Raw genomic sequence first — 19,855 nt, forward strand, 5'->3', positions numbered from 1 at the left:
CTTTTTCGAAAGGCCGGTCAGCAGTATAAATAGGACTATAGGAGGGATTAGTGGTTTCAAAAGGAACAGAGAGAAGTTGCACCCATTCAAACAGGAGTTAATTGTGGGACGGAGTTCCTGACGTGGTTGCACATGGCCTTGCCACCTCATCATGCATAGATTTGTTAAAAATAACCCCTGAACTCGCCAATCCATCCAATTACCTTTCCATTTTTTTTTCTTCTATATAATTTCTTTTATTTATTAACAATTTGGATGTGATATATAAATTAAACTTTCTTTTTTTAGTAAATAATGATATTCTTTTTAAGAAATTATCAAATGAATAAACCGGAGATATGATCCTCCCAGGACTTTACAAACACAGTGTTTAATTTGCCTTACGAAACCACACTCTTTAAGCTGTCTTCTCACATTTTCCAAGATCATTGATTTGAAGTTTGAACGAGCAAAGACGGTTGAAATTTTCAGGTTTTTTAGGGTTCTTCCGCCTCTACAAGAGTAATAATTTAAATACGAAAATGTAACTGAATTCATTGATATATTAAAATGAGAAAATCGCCTCAGTGACCAAAAATTCTATATAATATACGATTTTAACCAACTTTTTCCGGATTTGCCAAAATGACCAACAAAATCGCAATGCGATCGCTAATTCGCAACGCGATCTCCATTATCGCAAATTCGCGTTGCATTTTCGCAATGCGATAGTTGAAAATCGCGTTACGATGGTCTACAGTATCGTTGCGATTTTCCCAATTCGCAATGCGAATAAGTAAATCGCAACGCGAATTGGGAAAATCGCAATGCGAATAAGTAAATCGCAACGCGAATTGGGAAAATCGCAATGCGATACTGACTATCGCAATGCGATAATAAAAAATCGCAACGAGATACTTACTTTCGCAACGCGATACTGACTTTCGCAACGCGATAATACATAATCGCAATGCGATTTTCAAAGCGCCATTAGTATCCTGGCCAAGTATTTTATTTTTAAATTCCAAACATGAATATTAATGTATTGGAACACTGAACTGTCCACAGTATATCCCGTAATCGCAACTCATAACCTAAAACCTAAAATCACAACTCAGTCCCATCTCCATCTCTCACTCTCTCACCCATCTCCGACGAAATCCGTCCCCATCTCCGGCGAAATCCGTCTATCTAAATCTCTCAGAGCCACCCTCACAATCAGAAATGGAAAATCAACCAAATCAACCAACGAGGGTTAGTTTTTTTAATTATTTTCTTTTTGAAATTTTTGCATTATTATTAGGTTTTTCATATTGAAATTGATGATAAGTTTACTGGTAATTTCAATAATAGATTAACCATTTCACTTAGATTGCTTATTAAATCAACCAAGAATCGCAACGCGAAATGCAAATCGCAACGCGATTTTAGTTTCGCGTTGTGATTCTCTCGTTGCGATAGTCATTTTCGTGTTGCGATTTTCATTTTCAGAAACTATTTTTCTTCTGCAAATTGAAACTTGAATGAATTGCATTACTTCAACCAAAAAACAAAGACAAATACGAAATTCACAGTGTTGCATATTTAAGTTTGAAGAATAAACTACTACTATTTATGTTTATTATTGTTTTTGGTATATCTTCACAGTGTAGTTTTTGGTATATCTAATTTAGTATGTTTATTGTTTTTGTAGAACTTTTATTCGGCTCAATTGACCTTGAGAAATAAAGTCAGCCTGGCCAAAATAATTGCGTCGAAGCTTTCACCTGCACAAAGAAAAATGTTTGAGGATACATGCTTCGGGCCATGGCTGAAAGTACAACATCCCGGTGGAGATACGATGTTGACACACCTGTTTCTTCAAACCATGACTAGAGATCTACCAGAGACTATACAACGTCGTGATGAAGAGATATGGTTTGATTTTCCACCGGCGTATACGTGTTTTGGGCGGGAGGAGTTTTGCTTAATCACCGGTCTACGCTTCGGACACGATGATGTAGGTCGGTACACTAGACACATTACCCGCCCATCATGGCTATCCCGGGTTTTTCCTGAGCTGGAGAGGCCGAGTCTACACGTAGAAGACCTGACAAGATTTTTGAATAATAAAGATGGTTTTACTCGGATGGATGACGTCGACGTTGTCCGAGTATGCCTTCTAATTCTTTTGCATGCCGACTTTTTAGGCAGAGAGGCCAGACAACCTATTCCAAATGATCTAATCAAATTGGTAGAAGACCTAAATGCGTGGAACCTGTTTCCGTGGGGCTCGTATTTATGGAAAGCTACATGGAATAAGTTATCGTCTGCCTTAGATGATCGAAAAAGTTTGCATGGCGATGGTTCCAAATACACTTTGACAGGCTTTATTTGGGCCTTTAAGGTAAGAATTTTTATATAATGTTTCCAAAATTATAAGTAATTATTTAACAATTACTAATGTTTGTTATTATATTGTTTGTAGATTTGGATATTTGAGGCCTTTCCCGCCATGAAGACATATGCAATAAAAACTTCAAATAATATTCCCAGGGCTATTTCCTGGAAGAGACTCGATGATGTGACGGGATAGGTGATGGCTCTCGTTGTAGAGGTGTATAGTCGGGTCGATCAGGTGATGGCTCTGGGTGAGGTGATGGCTCTCGAAGTGGAGGAAGTGGAGGCTGGTCATCATTCGTGCCATCAAAAAAACGCTGACTAGCTTGCCACCAATCAGTGGCAAGCTCAGCCTCCGTGGGTGTCAGTCTCATTAATGGAGTGTTGGCCTCCTAAAAATATAAAAACTAAAACAAAGTTAAACGTCTACTATTAATAACTTGTTTATATATGATAGTATTTGTGTTAACTTACATGATTTATTGTCGCATATGGTATTAAGTCTTCCCAATCCAACATACGTTTCCTCTTCCAGGAAATAGCCCTAGGAATATCATCTGAGGATTTTAATGCATATGTCTGCATGCTGGGGAAAGCCTCGAATATCCAAATCTACAAACAATATAATAACAAACATTAGTAATTGTTAAATAATTAATTATAATTTTGAAAACATTATATAGAAATTCTTACCTTAAAGGCCCAAACAAAGCCTGACAAAGTGTATTTCGACCCATCGCCCCGCAAACTTTTGCGGTCATCAAAGGCAGACGACAACTTAGTCCAGGTAGCTTTCCATATATACGAACCCTACGGAAACAGATTCCATGCATTTAGGTCCTCTACCAATAATATTAGCTCCTGAGGAATAGGTTGTCTGGCCTCTCTGCCTAGAAAGCCGGCATACAAAAGTAGTAGAAGGCATACTCGGACAACATCGATGTCATTCATCCGAGTAAAACCATCTTTCTTATTAAACAATTTCTTCATGTCGTCGACGTGTAAGTTCGGCTTCTCTATTGACTCATCAGGAAAAACCCTGGATAACCATGATGGGCGGGTGATATGACGAGTGTACCAGCCTACATCATCGTGTCCGAATCGTAGACCAGTGATTAAGCAGAACTCCTTCCGCCCAAAACAAGTATACGCCGGTGGAAAATGAAACCATATCTCTTCCTCACCACGTTGTATACTGTCGGGTAGATCGCTAGTCATGGTCTGAAGCCACAAATGGGTCAAACTAGCATCTCCACCCGGATGCTGTACTCTCAGCCATGGCCCGAAGCAGGTTTCTTCAAACAATTTTCTTTGTGCAGGTGAAAGCTTCGAAGCAATTGTAGTGGCTAGGCTAACTTTATTCCTTAATGTCAATGAAGCCGAAAAAAATTTCTACAAAAAAACAATAAACATACCAAGTTAGATATACCAAAAATTACACTGTCAAGATATACCAAAAACAAAACAATAAACATAAATAGTAGTTTATTCTTGAAACTAAAATTTGCAACACTGTTTTTGTCTTTTGGTTGAAATGAAAATCGCAACGAGATAATGAGAATCGCAACGCGGAAATGACTATCGCAACGAGAGAATCGCAACGCGAAATGACTATCGCGACCAGACAATCGCAACGCGAAATAAAAATCGCAACCGCGAAATAAAAATCGAATGAAAATCGCAACGCGAAATGAAAATCGCAATGCGATTTTGGTTTCGCGTTGCGATTATCTCGTTGCGATAGTTATTTCCCCGTTGCGATTTTCATTCTCGAAACTATTCTTCTTCTGCATTACTTCAACCAAAAGACAAAGCAAAGACAAATACTAACTTCACAGGCTAAACAGTTTAGCAGTATTGGCAGCAATCGAATGAATTTAATAAGAAATCTAAGTGAAATGGTTAATCTATTATTGAAATTACCAGTAAACTTATCATCAATCTCAATATGAAAAACCTAAAATAATGCAAAAATTTCAAAATAAAAATAAAAAAAAACTAACCCTCGGAGATTGATTTTCCATTTCTGAATGATTGTGAGGGATTTTTGACTGTGAATGGTTGTGAGGGATTTCGCCGGCGATGGGGACGGAAATCTTCGGAGATGGGGACGGATTTCGCCGTAGAGAGTGAGAGATGGAGATGGGACTGAGTGTTGTGTTTTTGGGTTTGAGGTTATGAGTTGCGATTACTGTGGACGGTTCATTTTCCGATTTATTAAGAAAAAATACGTGTTTGGAATTTGAAAAAAAAAATACGTGTTAATACGAATGGCGCTATGTAAATCGCGTTGCGAAAGTCAGTATCGCGTTGCGAAAGTAAGTATCTCGTTGCGATTTTTTATTATAGCATTGCGATAGTCAGTATCGAATTGCGATTTTCCCAATTCGCGTTGCGATTTACTTATTCGCATTGCGATTTTCCCAATTCGCGTTGCGATTTACTTATTCGCATTGCGAATTGGGAAAATCGAAACGATACTGTAGACCATCGCAACGCGATTTTCAACTATCGCATTGCGAAAATGCAACGCGAATTTGCGATAATGGAGATCGCGTTGCGAATTAGCGATCGCATTGCGATTTTGTTGGTCATTTTGGCAAATCCGGAAAAAGTTGGTTAAAATCGTATATTATATGGGATTTTTGGTCACTGAGGTTATTTTCTCTATTAAAATTCTTAAGCCTTTTGATTTTGATATGTTAAGAAGATATATTTTCTCCAATAATAAAACTCTTTAGGATCGAGAGAAATACAAAACATATTTCATTTGGTTGGCAAATATAGACACTCATTTTCGTCCTATTTTTTATATATATTATATAGTTTAAAAATATTTTTAATATATATATATATATATATATATATATATATATATATATATATATATATATAGTTTTGAAAACATGTTTGAAAACATTTATATATTATATAGTTTTTAAAACATTTTGAAAATTAATATAATATATAGTTTTTAAAACATTTTTGAAAATATACATATTATATAGTTTTTAAAACATTTTGAAAATAAATATAATATATAGTTTTTAAAACATTTTTAAAAATATATATATTATATAATTTTTAAAATATTTCGAAAATATATATATTTTTTAAAAAACATTTCGAAAACATATATATATTATATAGTTTTGAAATCATTTTGAAAACTTATATAATATATAGTTTTAAAAAAACATTTTTGATTAGTGTTGAGGGAATCGGGCTTCGGATTAGTGCTGAGGGGTAGAGGAGAGCGTTTTGTGGGAGTTTAGATGCGGTGGCTGGCGCAGTGGCCGGCATGGTGGAGAGGCCATCGGGCGTTGGCCAACATTTGGCCGGGCGAGGAGACTTGAGAGAATTGAGAGAGTTGGTCGAGAGGTTCATTTGAGAGAATGAGGCAAAATGAAAATTTTAAGCTGGATTTTAGTATTTAAATGCGACCCGCGTGCCCGTTGGATCAGCCCGACCCGAAGGATGGATCCTCGTGTTTTCTAGGGTAAAGGGGGATAATTCACTTTTCAGTCCCTCGTTCTTTGTAAGAGCTTATTTTACCCCTTAATTTGAATCTAACCCCAATTTTCCATTTAGTTTTGGCCCCTAATTATATTTTCTTTTAAATTAGTCTTTTTTTTCTTTTTGATATTTTTTTAAACTCTCGTATATATATTTTTATCATTCATATATATATATATATATTATAATCATTTACTTCTTATTATTATTTTGTTTTTCCCTTTTATTTTATTTTATTTTATCTTATATTTTTATTTTTATTTGCTTTATTGGGTTTATTTAATATTATTATTATGATTATTATTATTTTATTATTATTATTTTATTTGTATTTATTTATTTATTTATTCCCCTTTGATTTTATTTATCTATTTATTCTTATTTTATATTTTTCCTTATATATATATATATATTTATTATTTTTTCTTTCTTTCGATTTACTTAGTATTCATTCATTTATTTATTTATTGTATCTAACATTTTTAACTTTGTAGATAAATTTCAACTGATCAAAGGTAAGGAATTCGAATCGAATGCTTTTAAATTTTAATTTTAATTTTTAATTTTTTTCAATTAAAGATAACCAATAAATTAATTGGTACCGAAAGGGCGGTTCAAGGGTGCTAATCCTTCCTTGATCGTAACCGACTCCCGAACCCGACTTATTTATGGAAAAACGCATATCAGGTAAGATGGTGTCCGACCCACCTAAATTCGTTTTAAAGTGGTCGGTGGCGACTCCAACCCAATTATTTCAAGTCGTAGCCCAATTATGGGCCCACCCGAAAGACAGTCGCGATAGCTTGGCGACTCCGCTGGGGACATGTAAGTGAGTCAGGCTATGGTAATTTCCAGTTGTCTTTTTAACGAAAAGGGTAAGTTTAAATTTTAAGGTAACATTTCAATCCTTATTACTTACTTTTGATTATATTTTCGAGTAAATAGTTGTACTGACCGTTTTTAATGATTTCAGCCCTTAAAGATTTTTCATCTAAGGCTCTAAACTCGAGCTCCGAACCCATTTTAAGTGGGGTGAAAGCGACGCCTTTGTGTGAATTTATTCACCGTATGGGCCTAGCAAGTAACCTTCGAGATTCATATACTTTATGCATTTGTGTGAATTTATTCTCCATATGGGCATAAGGGAATGTTTCCCCTCGAGTTTAACTTAGTCCACACAAGCTTGTAATGGGCTTAGGACTAAGGGTCTGGCAAGCCCAAGGGGGCACCAGCAAGGAGAACTCGAGTACCTTTTTTAGAACCTAAACTGGGAGACTACAAAGAGTTAGAGCTCACCCCAAAACCTCATTACAAACCCTATATTGCTTTGATATTATTTTCTGCTTTATTTCATGTTCAAAGCATGTGAACTAGAAATTTATGCGGTTAGGACTTGTTCAAAATCAACTTGCGGGATAGAGATCATGTCCGGATAAGAATTAAAGCATGTGGGGTAGATATCACGTGGGGTAGGACTTTTTATTTTTATTATTGTTTTGATTTACCTCACTAACACTTTTTCATTTTTGTTCACTTTCAATTTTTGACAATTTGCATCATTCAAAAGAGGTGTTGATCCACCAAAAATGTGTTTGTTAAACATAAATAATTTGCATTAATGGACAAAGGGGTTATAATACAAGAGATGAAAAGCTCAGAAGTCTAGTTATGGTCAGAAAATACTCATAATGGACCAAGGATTTTACACAAGAAATACCAGAAAAATACAAGCAAAGAAAGAGTGATTTCGAAGCTATTGTAAATGATTCGAAGCAATAAAAGGTGAAAGCTTTTACCTTTCATTTTTTCTTCACTTGCATGCGTTGTTACTCGCATTTTTTACTTGAAAACCCCAAAGAAAAACGTTTTAGCCGATGACCAAGAGGGAGTTTTCGAAACTTTGATTTCAGATCTACGCTCCCTAGAGGTTATTTTTCAAAAACAAATTACATTTTCGGAAAGAGGGAGCAAAAATCTGTTGAAAAATGAAAACTTTTTTTATTTTTGCCGCCGATGAACGGCGGCCGGCGAGGCGACGCTGTTGGCCGGATACTGGGTGCTTGTTCTTCATCTGTGAAGAACGATGAGAGAAAATGAATGGGGGAGGGAGGCTACGTTTTTCAAATGGTGGAAATGATGATTCAGGCCAAAATTTGGCCTTTATAGTATCCATGAGCCCGACCCGATGACCCGAGTGGATCCCTTAGGGATCCGCGTGTTTTTAAATAAAGTGGGTAAATCACCCTTTTGGTCCCCCTATATTTCCAAATACTTCTATTTTGACCCCAAATCGACATTTAAACCCCGAATTTATTCTAATTTGGCCACTCAATTCATTTTTCTTTTCAATTTAGCCCCCCGTTAAATTCAATTCGTATTTAATTTTTATTATTTTTTAATTTTTTAATTTTTTATTACGTTTTATTATTATATATATTATTATTATTATATGTATATATATATATATATATATATATATATTATTCTATATTTGATTAGTGTATATATATATATTTATTTATTTTTCCCTTTTTTTATTATCTTTTATTTCTTGTTTATAATTACTTGCATTTTTTTATTTCACTTTTATTTATTTATTGATCTTTTTTCTTGCTTTCTTTAACATTTTATTTTTTTATTTCATTTATTTATTCACTTTTATTTTTTTTATTTTTTGGTCTTTTTATTATTTATTTTTATATTGCATATTTTCATGTGTATGTTACCTTTAGTGTCCTTATATCATTTATTTATTTGTTTTACTTTATGTTATTTTGCTTATCTACCTTTTTTTTAATTTTCTATTTTATTTTTCATTCTTATTTCCTTTATTTTATTCTTTTTACTTTATTCATTTTCGTTTTTAATGTCTTTATTTTTTAAGGGTATTTCAATCAATCAGGGGTAAATAATTTGGATAGTTATTTTACCTTTTAATTTAAACTTTCAATTTTCTTAATTAAAGATAACTGAAAATTACGTAGTACCGAAAGGGCAGTTTAAGGGTGCTAACCCTTCCTTGATTGTAACCGACTTCTGAATCTGACACATCTTTGGTAAGACGCAGATCAGGTAAGAAATAAGGTATCTGATCAACTCATTTGTTTTAAAATAAATGATCGGTGGCGACTCCTAACCCAATTCATTCAAGTTGAAACCCAATTCCGAGCCCACCCGAAAGACGGCCGCGACAGCTTGGCGATTTCGTCCTATTTTTTTATATATTATATAGTTTGAAAACATTTTTAAAAAATATATATAATATATAGTTTTGAAAACATGTTTGAAAACATTTATATATTATATAGTTTTTAAAACATTTTGAAAATTAATATAATATATAGTTTTTAAATCATTTTTGAAAATATATATATTATATAGTTTTTAAATCATTTTGAAAATAAATATAATATATAGTTTTTTTAAATTTTTTAAAAATATATATATATTATATAGTTTTTAAAACATTTAGAAAATATATATAGTTTTTAAAAAACATTTTGAAAACATATATATATTATATAGTTTTGAAATCATTTTGAAAACTTATATAATATATAGTTTTAAAAAAACATTTTTGAAAACTATATAATTTTGAAAACATTTTTTTAAAAAATGTATAATATATAATTTTAAAATATTTTTAAAAATATATATTGTATATATTTTTGGAAAATATTTTTTTATATGTTATTGTTATTTATTTAATTATTTACTTATTATTATTATTATTATTATTATTATTAATTTTTTCTTTATTTTCGTTTTTGTAGGTCCAGGGTCCAAATATGTCCAAAGCAGTTAGGTCCAAGGCTAAGCAGGCCTGATCTAGCCTGTTAGGATTTAGGGTTTGGAAACCCTAAAGTAATCAGCAAAGGCACCGCATATGAAGGGTTCAGAGGGGCGCACGTAACAACACGACCAGTCAATAATGTCACCAAAACGGCCGACCAGATATCCCAGGACTGACCCATGCCGTGATGACTAGCCTCACAACAGTCACATCCCCCTTGTTTCGGGGCTAGAAACGACCAAAACCGGGCTATAAAAGCCAGTGAGGCCATGCGACGGGGGACATCAACAGAGAACCATCAACAGAACCACAGTACCAACAATACACATCATCAAAAACCACAACCAACATAGAAAGCCAAACAATCATTGAGTGAGCCAGTGCACACAAAACGGCCAAAGAGACCAACAATACCATCACGACATCAACACAACCGAGATACCATCATACCAACACAAAAACCGATAGAATATCAGAGACAAAAAAAACGAGAGAAAAATAGTAAACACAAGGAGCCAAGCCCCAAATTAACTAGCAACATAAACGCAAAAAAAAAACACTCGGAGAAGAAGGCCTTGGAGATTCGGAGAGCAACGTCGGAAAAGGTGAGAAAACTGAACGGTTTTTCTCAGATCTACGCCGTTTGGAGCTTTTTTAGGGGAATCGGGTTTCAGATTAGTGTTGAGGGGGTGGAGGAGAGCGTTTTGTGGGAGTTTAGATGCGATGGCTGGCGCGGTGGCCGGCGTGGTGGAGAGGCCACTGGGCGTTGGCCAGCATTCGGCCGGGCGAGGAGACTTGAGAGAATTGAGAGAGTTGGTCGAGAGGTTCATTTGAGAGAATGAGGTAAAATGAAAATTTTAAGCTGAATTTTAGTATTTAAATGCAACCCGCGTGCCCATTGGATTGGCCCGACCCGAAGGATGGATCTGCGTGTTTTCTAGGGTAAAGGGGGATATTCGTATTTCAGTCCCTCGTTCTTTATAAGAGCTTATTTTACCCCTTAATTTGAATCTAACCCTGATTTTCCTTTTAGTTTTGGCCCCTAATTTTATTTTCTTTTAAATTAGTCCTTTTTTCTTTTTGATATATATATTTTTTAAATTCTCGTATATATATTTTTATCATTCATATATATATATATATATATATATATATATATATATATATATATATATTATAATCGTTTACTTATTATTATTATTTTGTTTTCCCTTTTATTTTATTTGATCTTATATTTTTATTTTTATTTTCTTTTTTGGGTTTATTTAATATTATTATTATTATTATTATTTTATTATTATTATTTTATTTGTATTTATTTATTTTATTTTTTCCCCTTTGATTTTATTTATCTATTTATTCTTATTTTATTTTTTTCCTTATATATATATATTATTCTTTTTTTCTTTCTTTCGATAGTATTCATTCATTCATTTATTTATTGTATCTAACATTTTTAACTTTGTAGATAAATTTCAACTGATCACAGGTAAATAACTCGAATCGAATGCTTTTAAATTTTAAATTTTAATTTTGAAATTAAAGACAACCGATAAATTAATTGGTACCGAAAGGGCGGTTCAAGGGTGCTAATCCTTCCTTGACTATAACCGACTCTCTAACCCGACACGTTTCTGGAAAAACGCATATTAGGTAAGATGGTGTCCGACCCACCTAAATTCATTTTAAAGTGGTCGGTGGCGACTCCAACCCAATTATTTCAAGTCGTAGCCCAATTCCAGGCCCACCCGAAAGAGGGCCGCGCCAACAAGTATTGTATCTTGTGACATTGATCCCAACTTGGAGCTGTTAAAGGATCAATGAGCTGAGATTCAGTATCTATGAGTATCAAAACAAACTCATTCCATTTTGTATGATTCCATGTTGACAATAATCTTCTCGACAAACTGTTCATATTAGATGAGTAAACTGTTCAAGATAATGTGTTCCACTTAAGAAATGAAGTTTTTGCAAGTGGCTAAGGGATGACCTATCTCTTTAAACTAATTAATGTTGTGGCCATATTTTCAGTTGTGTTGTACTTCACGATTCAGACATAATAGGTACTATTGCAATCATTGGGGTGTCGTGATCATATGATAATGATTTCGAACAGCACTATTATTATTATATAACGGTTGCTATTCTATTGACGGATCGCTATTTAAATCCCAACAACAAATCCATCATGAAAATATCATTACTTTGGATGAATCTGGGATTATATAAAGTAGACTTAAGAGTTTAATAATATATATGTATTGTTTGCAAAATGCACCTGCCAAAAGAGAAGCATAAACATGTGGTAAGCAATTACAGTGGGGGTGGCTTTCAAGTGCACGCTTTGGGTTGAATCAAGGAGACACCCAAACTGGCTGATTTGGACTCTCAAATATATAAAAGCTCAAAAAAAAAGCTTTTTAAGTGCAGAGAATTCATTAAACAACGAGTAAAGTGATCCAAAACACTACTTTCTGTCCCTTCATCTTAATCATAAGTGTTATAATTACAAAGCTTTTAGACCTTTCAAGACTACAGAAGATATAATGATGAAACTCATGATTAAGGGATTTGGGATTATTTTCTTTTGCATGTTAGTGATTAGTGCTGAATTACGAAATGATGAAAAGATCATGGGTGGTGGATATGATTAGGTTTTAAGAACAGAAAATTATGTGTTGCCTTGGGACCTAAGTTTTCTAGTCCCTTGACTTGTGACCTAAGGAACTTTACGTAATTTGCAGCCTCATCAAGCATTGATGCAGTATCCATCTTGTTCTCACCAGGGACCAGCCTCTACAGAACCCTAATTCTCTCACTTATCCTTTCCCTCCTTTGCCTTGCAGCCACGGTTTGTGGATCGGTCGAGATCCTAACGTTCTTCCTCTTCGGTTTCTCCACTTCCGTGCCTAAGTTCACAGGCCTGAACGCTGCTGCTCGATAAATCTTCTCTTTCATTTGCGCAATGGCCTCTGTATCGGGCTCATCGATGGAAGATGATGCTGATGAACAACATGGAAGCTGAAAATTTATGTTGGATGAGCTTGGGACCGCCTTTTCTAATCTGGGTTTCTTTGCTTTTGGTTGGTTCTCAGTAACGAGCTTGAAACCACCTTCTCTTGTAGGAGAACCAGTGTGAAGAAGATTAAAGTAACCGAAGTTTAGACCAGATTTGAACTCGCTATTACCTCACTTTGAACAACCAGACTTGATGTATTGATCCGAAGAACTCCAGGACATCATCTCATTGCCGGCGTTTGCGCCATTTTTTCCAGACTCTCCTGATGAAACTGCAGCAGAAGCAGTAGTAGTACTGGTAGCAACAAAATTCCATAAGCTCTTACAACCAGAGAATATCATTGAAATCTCATCATATTCAACTGATGTATCAGTGGTGCTATTAGTAGCTGAGAGCAAGCAATCAAGGGACTCAAGATAGCTTGTTTTCGTAGCACCGGCGATGACTTGCCAGTGAACCGCCATGCCCATATCATAAACTGAAGCTGATTATCTATTCAAAAAGGGAGAAGGGAAACATTCTTGTTCTAAACCATCCCTCCATTTCAGCACATCAAAGTTTGAGACGTTTATTGAATCTGAAGCAGGAAGTAGTGTTTGCGGAAGCATTTCAGATACTATATCTGAATCTGGTCTTATATGGAGTTGTTGAATTGGATTAATGAAAATATTTTCTGGCAGATTCATCTTGTCACCATAAATGGAGAACCTGAGTTGGAAATTAAGAAACTTTCTTCCACTTCTGAGTTATCCTATCCCAAGCTATCCATGGCTGAATTGAAATCTTTTTTGTCTGAGCCAAGTTGAAAGGATAAAATAATTTCAACAGATTAATCCAAGGACTGAAAGGAATAATAGTTGATAAAACTTCGAGTAAAACTACATACCAAAAAAGTATCCAACAAATGAAGAATATTTGCTGCAGTTCTTTTAACAGAGACAAATTTGGATCAAACAATCTTTATTTCTTGATCACGAAGAAACACCACTGCCAGTTAGCATCAGTCAATGCAACTGAATGAGAAAAAAACGAAGATTGAAGAAATTGCCCCTACAAAACTATGAACATGAAAGCATAAACAAAGTCATGTAAGCAAAGAACTAAGGGAATTAGATATTTCATCTACCTTGAGCTATACTGGAGTAACATGATTGACACAGTAATATGTTTAAAAAGCAGATGCTTGTTTATATAGATAGGAAGAATAATAGAACTAATATTATATAAAATGTATAATTTCATAAGTTGAAAAGATGTATAATCAATAATGTGGGGTTAGAAAAAGATAAGGTTTTTTTGGGTCAGTTTGGTGGGTGTGTAAGCGTATATATTTCTGCAGATAGGGAGCACTGACTAATTATTAGAGAAGCATATTTCAATCTTAATTATATAGTCTATATGTTTTATATAATTTGGAAATGTTAGATTTGATTGCAAATCTCACAGTAAAACTGCAGTCAAAACAATCATCTTTTAATAGGATTGCTTTATCTTTCTTAAAGCTTTACATTAATCATAGTTTTAATCATGACTGATACCCCAGTTTTGGTACCAACATATCAGAGTAAAACCGACTAAATTAAGCAGTACTCAAATTTCAACATTTCTGCACAGTTTCATCAGTTAAACAGTGAGATTGAAACTTGAAAAAGTTACAGCAGTGACATTTCTTAGGATTGATTGCAAATTTGAATATAAACAGTAGTAGTAACGGACTGCCGTAAGTTGAGAACAATTGAAAAGGATAAATTTGCAGGCTAAAAGTAAAGGGTAGTCAGAGGATCAGAGGATCAGAGGAAGTAGATAATAGATTAAGCAAGCAACAACAGCACAAAGCAAGTTACGTATAGAAATTTGTCTCTTCAACCATCCAATAAACTTTAAATCTACATGCATATATATAAAATATTTTCTCTTCTTTTTCTTTTCACATTTTAAAAAATACAGATAGTTATACTTGGTAGAAGGAAAGGAAAGAGATAAAAAAGAGAGGGTTTAAGAGTGTTACCCACATGCGGCCCGTCATCATTAAAGCTCAAAGAATGGGTTCCCATAGCATTTGCTTTATATATGCTATTGCCAGCCTTTCCCTTGCTTATACGTTTACGAGTGAGAATACATACAGGAATGGAGATGAGAATTTGTCGAGAGATGAAAATATATTTTCAATAGAAAATATTAAAAAATATATAAGAATTTGAATTTTTAGGGAGAGAACCGCTTTCACATGCCTCTCTAGGCCTATCTCTAAAAATATATATAAGGGAGAATAAAAGAACCCAAGTTGGTGTTGGTCTCAAATCCTGAGTGTTTATGGGTGAGTTTGACACTAGAACGTGATTGATACTATCACAATTATGGAACTATGACCTTATTGAAAGATATATGTAAAAATTACAGTGCCGCCCACACTTTCAATGAAGAATCTCATGAGTAGAGGACCTTCTGGAGCGAAGGATATGACAGTGGATAATAACACGGGAGGTATAAAATAATAATTTTGTCCCACACTTTTAGTTATTGAAGAACAGATGCATAATCTTTCCACAATTCATATAAAATGAAAGTCTAATCTTTTATGAGATACTTGATTAAGAATATGATTTATTAAAAGAATGATTTCCTCCTAAATTGTCAAATAAAACAGTACTAATTAATAAAGAATGATTTTCTCCCAAAGTTTTTCCTTTCAACTATGTCATTTTATTGAAGGAAGTAAGGCTCGATAAATTCATGTATCATGTCATTCTTTTCACATACACATTTTTGCTTTATAGATCAAGAAAAGGTTTTCAGCTTCATCTGTAGTCTTTAGAAGCAAAAATATTACTAATATTAAAATGACAGTGATGAACAAAATTATATCTGACCTCCCTAAATTCAAACCACTTGAAGACACAAACTACCATCGATGGTCACATAGGATGATCATCATCTTCAGACAAATTGAAGTAGATTATGTTCTAGCCAATCCACCCATCATCACTGTATATACCGTCACATATACTACAATGGATGCCATATTTGATGTAGTTGTGGATCCTCAAAACAACTCCATTATTGATGCCATTGACAATATGATGATGAGAGGATACTTACTTATATAACTAACAACTCATTTGATCATTTTGTCTAGAAAAAAATGTTAAGTCTATATTGACACCTTAGATAAAAGGTATAAAGCTGATGACACCAAGATCAAAAAGCATGCCATTTGAAGAGTTGCTAAAACTCTAAATGATGGATGAAAAATCCATAATAGAGTAACTTCACACCTATGAGAGACTTGTTTCAAATATTCTAGCTAAGGTGATGAAGATGTTGGAGATCCTCCAAGCAAACGTCTTTTCTAAGAAGTTACTCAAGTCGTGACCTGACTACCGCAACCTCATGAAGCATAAGAAGATGGACATATCACTAGAGAAATTGATATGTCACATGAGGAAAGAGATAATCAACCGACCCAAAGATAAGGCTTCTACATCTTCTTTTCAATCTCCTTTGAAAGTTAACGTTGTGAAATCTAATTCTGATTCTAGAAATAATAGGTTCAAGAATAGTGTGGGTTTGAAGAAGAGAGTACCTCAGAATAAAAAGAAGGATTAAATGCACCATTGCCCCCTGAACTATACCATTTGTACCGAGTTGCCCACTAAAGTATTTTTCTTGCCCCCTTAACTTTAAATTGTTATCCCATTTTTCCTAAACCGTTAACACCATTAAAAAATTCATGAACCAATCAGAACACGCAACATCACCTCTTAATTTTTATTTTCTTTATCTAAATAAATAAAAATCAAATAATAAAATAATAAATTATTGAAATTACCCCTCTTTTCTATCTCCATCATCAACGCCACCCTCTTTCCCCAACCCAGTAAAACTATCTAAATTTATACTAGTCGTATACAACCCTAATGATGTAACGCACTCGTGCCTTTAATTGTAGATCTAGTGATGAGCACACAACCTGCAAGAAATATGGCTCGAATAGAAGGCTTGGTGGATGATGTAAAGGTGAATAGGTGGGCTTAGATGATGTTGTTGATGATAGAATAGTTGCGGAAGTATGGGCGTGGTGATGGGTTATGAATGAAAGAAAATTGGGTAGATAGTATCTTGAGCAACTATGGAAGAAACTAGGCTCAATTAAAGCCTAACACCAATCCTTATAAGTTGAACAAGAGGTGGTAGCAAAGGACTTCGACCTTTTTGGTATATTAAACCAAGACGACTTATGTATCTATGAAATGAATGGGGTTGATGCCACAAGATCCAAAAGAACTTGATAAGTCAATAAAAGTTCAACAGAACTTAAGAAAAGAGGATAACCTCACAAATATATTAATTAAACAAGAGTGATGCCTTACAATAGCCAAGGCATTGGCTTTATATAGAATTTGAAAGGAAATGGTTGAATAGGTAAGTAATGTTTCGGCTAGGCATTTCCTTGAATGATTACAATGCTTAGAATGAAGAATTATAATGCTAGATTGATGAAGAGTTAAGGCAATGGTTCGGCTAGGTTTGTTCTTCCTTTGGTCGAATGGTAATGTTGGTTCAACTAAAGAAGAATCAATTTGAGTGGTGTAGAATGCTCTTGGCTGAATAGGTGTGTTGATCTACATGCTTGGCGCCTAGACTTGCGGTGGAGAATGCTTGGCCGAATGGTGGGAATCCCTTGGAGTTTGGCGCCTTGTTTTGAATTCAAAGGGTGCACATGACTTGCACATGGCAGCAAGCATGATGCACATGACCACGTGATATTGTATGTAACTCTACGCATTGCAAAGGTGAACTCTTGGCCATGGGATGCTTCCTTAGTGTAGGTAGGTTCTAGGTAGCTAGTATAGGTAGTTAGCTAGGTAGGTAGCTTAGGTAGCTAACTAGGTATCTACTGTCACTCCAACTACATCCAGCTATAATTAGTCCCCAGCTCAGTTGCCTTAGTCCTCAGCTACTCTCAAACTAGCATTAGCTACTTTCTAGTTGCTTCAGCTACTCTTGAGCTTCCTTCAGCTAGGGTGAGCCAACCTTTGATATGTTTGAGCTAGAATGAGCTAACATGGTTTGAGTGAGCTTCCAAAGAGCTGTCATAATGTCTGCTAACATCCAATGCACCTAAAAAAGCAATGAAAACACAAAAATAAGTTGTGAAACAACGGGAAATGAATGATATGCATATGGTCGCCTATGTATGAACTAAATATGAGCTAAACTAAGATGTATATACATATGATGAGGTAGGATAAGATGCATAAACATATGATAAGCTAGATATGAATGCATAATCATATAATAAGTATAATTAAATATGTGTATGCATGGATAATGTCATAAAACATAGTGTTCTCATGATTTAAGTCATGTCTAATATAAGATGCATGAAATACACTAAGTTTATCACATGAGAAGGTTTGCTAAACATGATATGCACGTTATAACATGTAAGCATGATGCTTGACACAACATGACATATATGAGAAACATAAGGGTAGATGACATATGCAAGAACATAAGTAAAATAATGTGAGAAGATGTGTAGAAAAACTCTCTAATCCTTGTTGATATCCACACTTGAAGAAAGATAGATGATTAATAGAAGGTGTAGAAGTACGATCACATCACCTAACCAAAATAACAAATAAATAAATCTAAAACCCAAAAATAAAACTTGAATAACTAGTTAAAAAGATAAACATATAAGAACAAATACCATCAACTTTTTGCAATAGTTTTCTTATTTTCTACTTACACCCATCACAGCTACACTGTTATATTCACTTTGAGAACCTATGTCTGGAAACAAAACAAACAAAACACAACTATAAACAATGTGAGTTGAGTCGAGGAAGCTTGAGATTTAGAGTGATCTCGACACCGTTTTAGCCAAGTTAAACCGGTATATCAGTGACTGTGAGATTTTGATTCGTAGTGGTGTTCTTCAAGACGGTGTCGTGTCGAATTCTTCCTCGAAGAAAGAAGCAGCGCGAGTTGAGTTGAGGAACTAGATAACTTGGTTACAAATCAGAACAATTGAATCGAAGAACTCAGCCATAGATTCGCTCTTGGATTTACTCCAAGAGGACGACAAGAAGATGATGATTGTAGTGGCGAAGGGGGTGGTTCCCGTGCTCGTGCGATTACTTGATTCTAGTTGTTTGGAAATGAAGGTATCGACGGTGGAGTCGAGAAAACATGTTTTGATCTCCAAAGGGTTGTTGCTTTTGAATCATCTCATTTTAGTCCTTTAATCTGGTAGTGGTTTCGCGAAGGAGAAAGCTTGCATCGCTTTACAAGCTTTGATGTTTTCGAAAGAGAACGCTCAAGCTATTGGTTTCAAATGTGGGATTTCGACTTTTTTAGAGATTTGTCAAGTCGAAACCATTGGTTCTCAAGCTTTCATTATCGTGTTTTGAAGAACTTGACTTCCTTCGTTGAAATTATAGTGGGAAATTTTGTTTTGATGGGTGGGTTTGAGGAAGGAGGGTGATGTTGATGGAAAAAGAAGGGTAATTTCTTATTTTATTTTGTTATTTGATTTTATTTATTTAGATAAATAAAATAAAAATTAAGAAGTAAAGTGGTTTGTTCCTATTGGTCCGTAAATTGTTTTTAATGGTGTTAATGGTTTGAGGCAAACTGAGTAACTATTGAAACATAAGAGGGTATAACGTTCCAAAAAATATTTTATGGGGAAATTCGTTACAAATGGTATAGTTAAGGGGAAATGGTACATTAAGCCTAAAAATAATGTGAATTTCAAGAAGTCCAGAAAAATAAATCATAAACAAATCATGTTGGTTCCTCCTTGATGATAATGGGAATAAATTGAAGGACTTTGACAATATATTTGTTGAAATGATGAGGTTCTTTACTGACATCATTGGGTCATCTGAATTTGAAATTAAAAATTGTTTGGTTTAACAACTCAAGGACCTTATATTAGTTATAGTTTGCCTCTTGGTGCTGAGGATGAGCTTGTGAAGGATGTTACTAATGGTGAGATCAAAGAAGTCCTCTTTAGGCAAAGGAATGAGAAGAGTCATGGTCCTTATGGGTTTACAGCATGGTTTTTCATGGAGTCTTGGGATATTGTTAATGAGGACTTCTTGGTTGTTATGAAGTATTGTTTATAATGTTGACTTATTACCTTCCTTGAACGCCAT

The 19,855-nt window shown here is 34.4% G+C and overlaps 1 pseudogene; it reads right to left on the reverse strand.

Annotated features, from left to right (window-relative positions):
- LOC120175838 overlaps positions 1–19,855 on the reverse strand; it is a 31,741-nt pseudogene extending 11,886 nt beyond the window's left edge.

The sequence above is a fragment of the Hibiscus syriacus genome, unplaced genomic scaffold (genome assembly GCF_006381635.1).
Source record: "Hibiscus syriacus cultivar Baekdansim isolate YM2019G1 unplaced genomic scaffold, ASM638163v2 tig00112216_pilon, whole genome shotgun sequence".
Lineage (NCBI taxonomy): Eukaryota > Viridiplantae > Streptophyta > Magnoliopsida > Malvales > Malvaceae > Hibiscus > Hibiscus syriacus.